This window comes from Phascolarctos cinereus, unplaced genomic scaffold (genome assembly GCF_003287225.1).
Source record: "Phascolarctos cinereus isolate Bilbo 61053 unplaced genomic scaffold, phaCin_HiC Scaffold_4;HRSCAF=312, whole genome shotgun sequence".
In the NCBI taxonomy this organism is placed as follows: Eukaryota; Metazoa; Chordata; class Mammalia; order Diprotodontia; family Phascolarctidae; genus Phascolarctos; species Phascolarctos cinereus.
The window spans coordinates 282,306,481-282,316,801 of NW_027555847.1; positions in this window are offsets into that span (position 1 = coordinate 282,306,481).

Consider the following 10,321-nt stretch of genomic DNA (forward strand, 5'->3'; position numbering starts at 1 on the left):
CACTTTTTTTTTGCGCATACTCTGACACATACATTCTAATTACACTTAAAAAACATGAATCACACATTGATATGAAATAAAGGAATTTTAGAATAAGACTCTCCCTAACATTGTGTAGTTGTTCAGTAGAAAAATAGCCAGCTAAATATGATTAAGTAATGTTTAGAACAGCATAAGTTTAAGTAGCTAAGAAATCAGGTATGTATAGAAATGTGTTTAAGGCTATGCTTCTTGGCAGAAAACACAGAAATAACTAAGTTTCCTATCTGTAGTTAAAAAAAGATTCCCTAATGGTTTAATTAATAAAAATTATTTTCAACTCTGAAATGTTGTTTTAACTACTGACCAGGCTATGACAAATTTATGCTGGATTTTCTAATACAAGAGGGAGTTAGGCAGTAGAACTCTGCAGCAAAGCAAAAGAATTTCTTTAGTTATCTATTGAATTCAAGAGGGTTTTGTTGGGCAAGGGTAAAAATCTATTTCTAAATATTCAAAGACAAATAAACGTCCCCTTTCCCACTTCACTTGTTTAATTTGCTTGCAAACCTCCCAAAGAACCACCAGGACAAATGGAAGCCTAAAAATATTGCTATTAATATTCTAACAAAGTCGAATGAATAATTTTTTAAATCAAAAAGTTCTATCAAAGATATGTTAAAAAGGACTTATGAAGTTATAGCCTTTTATATACTGTAAAATATATTAAGATTTTAGCTATATTATAACTAGTACTAAGGAGCTGATTCAGAAAATTTACAAGCTACATTTTACTGGAAATTTTAGTATACATACAGTGCATTAGACTGTGTTTAACATACAAACTGCTCATGTCAAATTTCTAAAGCAGAGAGTTTATTTACTCCTACCCTTGAAGTTTCCTCCCCACCTGATTAAGAAAACAAGTTGATTTGTTTTCTAATTATTGATATAACTTAGCTTCTTAAGTAATTTTCCTCTTTTTTGAATACCAATGTAATTTTTAAGTTACCTAAATGGTGGTTGTAGATAAAATGATACAAACTTTATTTTTGTGGAATTACATAAGATAGAACTCTTGATTTACAAACTGATCTGAAATGAATGGAAGATTGCAAAGGACATGTATCTACAAAAGCTATAAAATTAAGTATGCTATTTTAGCTCTAACTTCAATAAAACTTTTTGTATATATATGGTAAATGTCCCATTTTCTTTGATTATTAAAAAGGAACTAAAATGAAATCCCCTTAACCACTGAATTTGGTTAGTCTGCTCATCTGCCATATCACATTTACCTTTGTTTTTAAAAATACTGTTTGGAAATGTGATGGCTAACAAAAAATGTTAATATACAATTTTCTTTTAGATTTTTGAAAACCACAAAAATTTTTAGTGTCATAATGACTACAAATTCTAACATTTAATGTAAAGTCATCATAACTCTTTGCATACCACAACGACACACACCTAAGGCCAACTTTTTCAGAATGTACTATAACTTGAATAAAATCAAATAGGGAGACATATATAAAATGGGAAATACAATGTAGCTTCATATCACAGCTCCTGCTTGTCCATAAGGCATCATGGAGGGAGTAATAACTTCACTTACATGCTGACTTTGCAAATGTGATCAGCTGCCAATGTCCTGAATATTTATGAATCTCACTTTAGTTTTTATATATGTTACCTAAAATTGTACCCAAGAAACCAAAAAAAGGTTTTCCAGAACTACTGGTAGATTCTATTTAAACAACTAAAAATTACCAGAATTATGCTGTATTTTAATGTTATTTGAAAAATAATTAATATTCACCTGAAAAAAGGACTCCTGTACATGAAGAAACTCTACTTGTACACATAGGACTTTTTAACAAGAACAGGACAGCAGCATGGTAACCACTTTTCTAAGTATATTTTCTATACAAAATAATTCCGAGATATAATCACTAAGTTCTCATACAGTACTATTATTTTAAACAATATTCAATAAAATAGCAAATATGTGAAAATTGCAACACCACAAAGACTGAACACTGCCATTTCCTAGTGTAATCAATGTTGGTATTAGTACAGTCTTGGAATAGGTGAGCAAAATAGTCAGCAGATTGAATCTTGGTGATACACTGGACTGATTTCAGCTATGACTTGCAATGCAATGGTTGGACAGTACAGGTATCTTATGCAAAGATTTCAGTAGCAGAATGGCACTTGCTTTATTCTCAATAGAAATGACAAAGATGCAGTTGACAATTTAAAGAAAGACAACGTTCTTGTTTGCATGCTGAAATTCTAGTTGTGTCCCCTATATTCAAACACTTTCATATAATACTGTCTGTCTCTCTGTTCTGCCGAGGAGTTCTGCCCCATATTAGCTAACTATTTTATAGGACACTACTTAGCCAGTGTGGTTAACTTTCCCTTTAAATTGAGGACACTGAAAAGTGGCAGTCTCGTTCTTAGCCCGTGTAGTTTACTTTAGCTTTCCCCGCCTGTACAGTTTCCTTTCACTTTAAATTGGAGACGCCAAAAAGTGGCAGTCTCATTCTGAAGTTTACTGTCACTTTAAGAGATGCTGAAAAGCAGCAGTCTCGTTTCTTTTTAATTCCCGCTTAACCTGGTGAAAATAAAAAACTATATAGGAAAATTATCACCTTACCTTGTTAGCCATCTTCTCTTGAGGACCAGAGCTCCTTTTCTAGGGCTGTTGGCCAAACAGCCCACCTTGTCCAGCACCACTCTGCCCGGGGAAGCCTTCCTTTCAGGTCACTGTTCGGCGCCAAATGCCTTGAGCTCCTGAGTCCACAGCCGTGGTCTGATGCTGGCAGAATGTGAAGAGAGAAAGAATCACGGGCCAGGTAGAAGATGTGAAGAACAAACTTCCTTTATTGATCTGAGGGCTCAGGCTTATATAGTACTGGATTAAGCAATAGTAACATTATTTTCCATGAAAAGCACAAACCTAATTAAGTGATTTCCTTACTTCCTTGTACCTTGTCTGCTACTTTCTTTCCTGTGTCTTCTCTTGTACCCTATCCATTTCCTCCCTTCCTGCATCTGGTTCTCAAGAGATGGAACAGGGGGGTGGTGAGCCGACATGCTGAGTTTCACAGCTGTCAGGCTTAGTACAAACTACAGGTAAGACCCGAGATGGCCTAAGCCCTCCAACTCCCCAGAGCCGGCCCTCTACATGGAAGATAATGGATTGATATAGGGGACTTATTTACTCACCCTCTCCTGACTAATATAATGGCAATCCACCAGACAGAGCTGGGGCAAAAAGTTATGCTATTAAAATGGCTTTGCACAGCCATCAAACAAACATATCCCACTGGGGGGGGGGGGGACTTTCCAGTCATTATAGACAAATGGGGGTCCACCCAAGAGAAATAATTTCTACTCTGAGAGAAGATACCGTCAGTCCATGGATACCTCTCATAATGATAGGATTATAGCCCTGCACACAGTTGATGCATTGATAGCTGCAGGGTAATGTAAATGAGCAAGCTCCTTTATATCTAGGAATCACTGTTTGCAGACGTTATTAGCCTAGAAACCTTCCTTCCTCAAGTGACTAAGGAAGTGGCAAGAAGCAGCAATGTTCTCTAAGTGAGCAATAGACTAACTGGAGTAAGGAGTAGGGAACCTTCAAGAGATAACTCTTGGATGAGGAAGTCAAGAAATAGGGCAAGGAATGAAAGAAGGAAAGGAGGGAGGAAGGGAGGGAGGGAGGAAGGAAGGAAGTGGGGGGAAAGGGATAAAGGAAGAGAGGATGCAGAAGGAAAAGGAGGGAGGAAGGAAAGAAAGGAAAGGAGGAAGGAAAGAAGGAAAAAAGGAAGGGAGGGAAAAAGAGGAAGAGAGGGATGAAAGAAAGGAAGAAAAGCATAGGAAGGGAGAAAGAAAATGAAGAGATGAAGGAAAGGAGGAAGGGAGGGAGAAAAGGAAGAGGAGCAAGAATTTGAGGGAGAAAGGGGAGAATAAGAAAGAGAGGGAGGAAGGGATAAAGAAAAGGAAGAAGGAAGGGAGTGAGGGAGGGAAGATGAAAGGAGGAAATGAGGGAGGAAGGAGACAAGGAAGGAATGATGAAAAAAGTAGAAAGAACTGAGGGAAGGAAGGAAGAAAGAAAAAGGAAGGAAGGATGAGCAGAGCCAAGATGGTAGAGTAAAAGCAAGTATTCACTTGAGCTGTCCCCCAAACCCCTCTAAATACCTATTTAAAAAATGACTCTAAACAAATTGTAGAGCAGCAGAACCCATAAAAAGACAGAGTAAAATAAATTTCTAGCCCAACACAATCTGGATGGTTGGTGTCTGTTCCAGGTCTGTGGCACCAGGCTTGGAGAAGAGCACAGTCCAGCACTGGATGCTCTAGCACAGACCAGGCCCCAGCAGACCTAGAGCAGGGTTCAGGGGACTGAATCACAGGCAGCTGTGGTGGCTTTCCGACTCCTCAACACATACCCACACCAAAGACAACTTAGAAAGTCAGTAGGAAAGGTCTTTCAGACCTGGGTGAGAGAGGAGAAAAGGTGAGCTCTGGCCCCAGCACAGCCCCAGGCTGGCAGCAGAGATCTCAGCCTACAGACAGTAAGGGGATCGAACAATTGATCAGGAGGAGGCTACAAGGATCCCTTTACTGGCACTGAGGCAAGATTCTGTTGCTTTGCCCATACTTGGATCTGAATTGCAGCCCTGGGTGGCAGCCCTGGGGTAAGGAGGAGGGCTGGAATAGCAGAGCTTGTGGCCACAGTGCAGAAGGAAACCTCCTCACAGTTCCAGGGCAGAAAAGAGTGCTTTTGGTCACTCACAGACCAGAGCACAGGCCAAGAGAGAAGTAAATATCTCTCCTTAGATCATATACTCTGGAAAAATTGAAAACATATAGGTCCCTAGAAGTATCTCTGAAAATAGCTGAACAAAACCCCCAAAGTTTGGGACAGTATGTTCTCCACACTGGAAGCAGAGCCCTAAATTAACAAAGAATTAAAAAGTGAAGTAATTGGCTGGGAACATGAGCAAACAGCACAAAAAACTCAAACTATGGAATCTTTCTTTGGTGAGAAGGATTGAAAAAAAAACAATCAGAAGACAACAAAGTCAGAGGTCCTATAGCCAAAGCCTCCAAGAAAAATATGAATTGGTCTCAGGCCATAGAAGAGCTCAAAAAGGATTTTGAAAAGCAAGTAAGAGAATTAGAGGAAAAATTGGGAAGAGAAATGAGAGTGATGCAAGAAAATCATGAAAAACAAGTCAACAGCTTGCTAAAGGAGACCCAAAAAAGTAGTGAGGAATATAACACCTTAAAAAATAAACTAGAGCAAAAGGCAAAAGACAATAAGGAGAAGAATGCCTTAAAAAATAAACCGAAGTAAATGAAAGCTAATGATTCTATGAGAAATCAAGAAATTATAAAAACAAAACCATAAGAATGAAAAAATAGAAGACAATGGGAAATATCCCATTGGATAAATAATTGACCTGGAAAATAGACCCAGGAGAGATAATTTAAAAATTATTGGACTATCTGAAAGCCATGATCAAAAAAAAAAAAGAGCCTACATATCATCTTTCCACAAATTTCAAGGAAAACTGCCCTGGTATTCTAGAACCAGAGGGTAAAATAGAAATTGGAAGAATCCACCCATCACCTCCTGAAAGAGGTCCCAAAAGGAAAACCCCTAGGAATATTAAAACTAAATTCCAGACTTCCCAGGCCAAGGAGAAAATATTGTAAGCAGACAGAAAGAAGCAATTTAAGCATTATGAATATACCATCAGGATAACACAAGATTTTGCAACTTCTACATTAAGGGATTGGAGGGCTTAGAATATGATATTCCAGAGGTCAAAGGAGCTAGGATTAAAATCAAAAATCACCTATCCAGCAAAACCGAGTATAATCCTTCAGGGGGGAAAATGGAAATTCATTGAGATAGAGGACTTTCAAGCATTCTTGATGAAAAGACCAGGGCTAAATAGAAAAACTGACTTTCAAATACAAGACTCAAGAGAAGTATGATAAGGTAAACAGGAAAGAGAAATCATAAGGGACTTATTAAAGTTGAGCTGTTTACATTCCTACCTAGAAAGATGATATTTGTAACTCATGAGACCTTTCTCAATATTAGGGTAGTTGGAAGTAAATAAAAAAAATGAAATTAGGGGGTGAGAGAATAATGTACTGGGAGAAGGAGAAAGGGAGAGGTAGAATGGGGTAAATTATCTTACATAAAACAGACACAAAAGGGCGTTTATAGTGGAGGGGAAGCAGGGGAAGGTGAGAGGGAATGAGTGAATCTTATTCTCATTGGATTTGACTTAAGGAGGGATAACATGCACACTCAATTAGGTATGAAAATGCCTCTTACCCTACAGGAAAGTAGGAAGGAAGGGGACAATGGAGGTGAGGTGATAGAAGAGAGGGCAGATTGAGGGAGAGGGTAATCAGAAGCAAACACTGTTGAGGAGGAACAGGATCAAAGGAGAGAATAGAATAAATGGGGGGTGGGATAGAATGGAGGGAAATATAGTTATTCTTTCACAACATGACTATTATGGAAGTGTTTTGCATGACTACACATGTATAATGTATGTCAAATTGCTTGACTTCTCAATGAGGGTGGGTGAGTAGGGAGGAGGGGAGAGAATCTGGAACTCAAAGTCTTGAAAAAATTAATGTTAAAATTGTTTTTTACATGCGACTGGGAAATAAGATACATAAGCAACAGTGTATAGAAATCTATCTTACTCTACAGGAAAATAGAAGGGGAAGAGGATAAGAGAAGAGAGGAGGTGATACAAGGGAGGACAGACTGAGATAAAGGGTAATCAGAACGCATGCCATCATAAGGTGGGGGGAGAGATGGGGAGAAAATTTGGAATTCAAAATCCTTTGGAAGTGAATGGTAAAAACTAAAAATAAATAAGGAAATTTTAAAAAAGGAAAAAGGAAGGAAGGAAAAAAAGGGAAGGAGTAGGAGAGGGAGGAAAGTGCAGGAAGAAAAGGAGAAAGGAGGAAGAAAGTGAGGGAGGGAAGAGATGAAGGAAAAGAGGAATGGAGGAAGGAAAGGAGGAAGGGAGGAAAAAAAGGAGGAAGAAAGAGAGGAAGGGAAGGACAGAGGAAGGGAGGGAGGCAAAAAAGGAAGGAAGAAAGAAAAGAAGGGAGAAAGGTAGAAAAGAAGGAAGAGAGGGAGAAAAGGAGGATTAAATGGAGGAAGAAAGAGATGGAGGAAAGAATGGAAAGAGGAAAGATGGGAGGGAAGGAGGAAGAGAGGGAAAAAGGAAGGGAAGGAGAAAGGAAGGAAACATAGAAAGAAAAGTAGAAAGAAAAGAGGGAAGGAAGGAGAGGAAAGGAATAAGGGAAAGAAGGAAAGAGGGAAGGAAGGAAGGGAGAAATGAAAGGAGAAAGAAGAGAGGAAGGAAGAAGGAAGGGGAGAGAAGGAAGGAAGAAAGGAGGAAGAAAGGAGCAAAAGAGTGATGGAGGGAATTAAGGAAGGACAGAGGGAGGGAGGAGGGAGGGAAGGCTAGGCACTGTGCAATTATTATCTCATTTAATCCTCACAACAACCCTGGGAAGAAAGAACTGGAAATTGAAAAGATGCCCATCAATGCCCATCAATTAGGCAATGGCTGAACAACTTGTGGTACATGATTGTGATCGAATACAATTGCACTATAAGAAATGGTGAGGAGGATGGTTTCAGATAAAACTTGGGAAGACTTATATGAACTGATGCACGGTGAAATAAGCAGAACCAAGTGAAAATTCTATACAGTAGCAGCAATATTGTAATGATGATCAACTGAGAAAGACTTAGCTACTCTGATCAATTAATCAAAGATGATTCCAAAAGACTAATGATAAAAAATGTTATCCATCTCTAGAGACTAATGAACTCTGAGTGCAGAATGAAATATAAATTTTTTTAACTTTTTTTCCTTGGGTTGTTTTTGCAAACATGGCTAATATGGAAATATTTACATGATTTCACATGTATAATTAATATCATATTGCTTACTTTATCAATGGGTGGGGGAAGGTGTGGAGACAGGGAGAGAATTTGGAACTCAAAATTGGGGGGGGGAGAATGTTAAAAATAAAGAAATACTAACTTTATTTAAAAAAAAAATCCTGGGAAGTAGGTACAATTCTTATCATCCCCATTTTACAGTTAAGGAAACTGAGGCAAATAGCACTTAAGTGACATAACCAGGGTCACCCAGCTAATAATTGTCTGAGGCAGGATTTGAACTCAAGTCATCCTGAGTCCCAGACCAGGACTCTATCCACTGTGCCATTTAACTGCTGCTGATAGAAAGAAAATAGGATAGACAAGAACTTCCCTCAGAAACTTCCTCCAGAAAGGTCATGTGGTTGCGACTACTATATCATGAACTTGAATCCCTAACATCTTCCTGTGGCAGAAATATGGAGATCTAGCCTTCAAACAAAGTCTCATTACAGAAAGAACCTTAGGAAGGTAGCCACCTGATTGTTCAGGGGAAATGGTTTAAGTCAGAAGATTGGGGTGAAGAGGATTTAGTGCAAGGGAGAAAAGTAAACTTTGGAATGTATCACAGGAGAACTCTGAGCTTTTCAGAAGAGAAAGAAGAGAAGCTATCTTGAAGAATTTGTTATCTGCTAGACTGAAATCTCAACCCCCAATTTTGTCTTCCCTATCTCTTTCCCATATAAAGGAAGAAGACACACCCCAGATATTTGTTCTCTGTCCTGACTTCAAGTCAGGCAAACAGCAATAGCAGTGGGGCATGGTCCTCAGGCTAAATCCTCCCTCAGGGGAATAAAAGAGCACATACCCAGCTCACCATAAACTAGCCAAATGTTGGTCACCATAAACTAGACATTTTCCAGGGACACTGGAAACCGAGTGTAGTGCCAGGACTGTAGTGCCAGGATGCCCACCTGGATGGGGGAAGAGAATTCCCCTCAGTGGCTTCAACTCAGGTCTCAGTTTGTGGGGCACCTAAATGACTGCCACAATCCCAACCTAAGAAATGGATTGTTATGGTAAATCCTACTAAAAAATGTATTGTAGGCAGTTAGGTAACATAGTGGATGGAGTGCTGAGGCTGGAGTCAGGAAGACTCAAATTCAAATCCAGCTTCAGACACTTACTAGTTTTGTGTCCCTGGGCACGTAACTCCTACCTGCCTTAGTTTCTTTGACTATAAAATGAGGATAATAATAGATAATACTTAAGTCACAGGATTTTTATGAGGCTCAAGCTAGATAATATTTGTAAAACAGTTAGCATAGTGCCTGGTACATAGTAGGTACTATATAAATCTTTATTTCCTTCATTAGCACAGACTTGCTAAGTCATCTTATAAGGGAAGACTGGCATGCCAGACAGCCATGGTCCAGCACCATTGCCCACCTCCTTACACTAACAATGGGGCAGGTAACTTTATATGACTCCTCCCCTCCAATTGTCCACCCCCAACAAGATGGTACAACTCAAGAAATACATAATTCTAGGCAGGGAGAAAAAAGATCACTGCCCTAATGCAACAGCTATTAGATCCTAAAGATCCTGAAGATCCCGGCCATTTCCTAGTTCAATAGCACATTGTGGCCAGTGAAGAAGGTAAATAGTAGTTGGCAACTAACTATAGACTATTTGGGACTAAACCATGTTGTAGATATGGTAGTCCCCCAGACATGGGGACTATGACTAAAACTCTGGTGACCACACCTAGTGAGTGGTATGTTGCAGTAAAATTGGGTAAAGCCTTGTTTACTATCCCCTAAAAGAGGAGGACCAAGTCTAATTTGATTTTGCTTGATATGGAATTTACTATTCTGCCAAAAGTGTATCTTGAGCATATTTGAACAAGCCACTGGAGAAGGTGTTGCTGAAGCTAACCCATTGCCTATGCCCATAGTGATTTGGGGACCTGGTCTGTCCGACCTCCCATAGTATACAAAGGCCTACTTTACTGATACTCACTCACCAGAGTAGTATGGCAGTGATCAATGTGCCTGAAAGTGAGATTTATACCACCATTGGCAACTATCAATCGGCCCAAGGGACAGAACCATTCGTAATATTCCTCACCCTAAAACTCAGCCATCAAAAGGAAATAATTATCCATATTGCTTATTGGGCTGTGACCAACAACCTAGTTCTGGTAGATAGCAACAAAATAATTGGAAAATCATGCCCAAGCCAGTATGGCAAGGGCTGGATAGGAGGGAACAGCATCCTAGTGGGCCTATATAGCAGTCAAACTGAAAAAAAAAAACTGGCAGCTATACATCACTCATTTATTTACCCACCCAGTGGAACCTGTACACAAAAGAACTGCCTTAGTAGCAC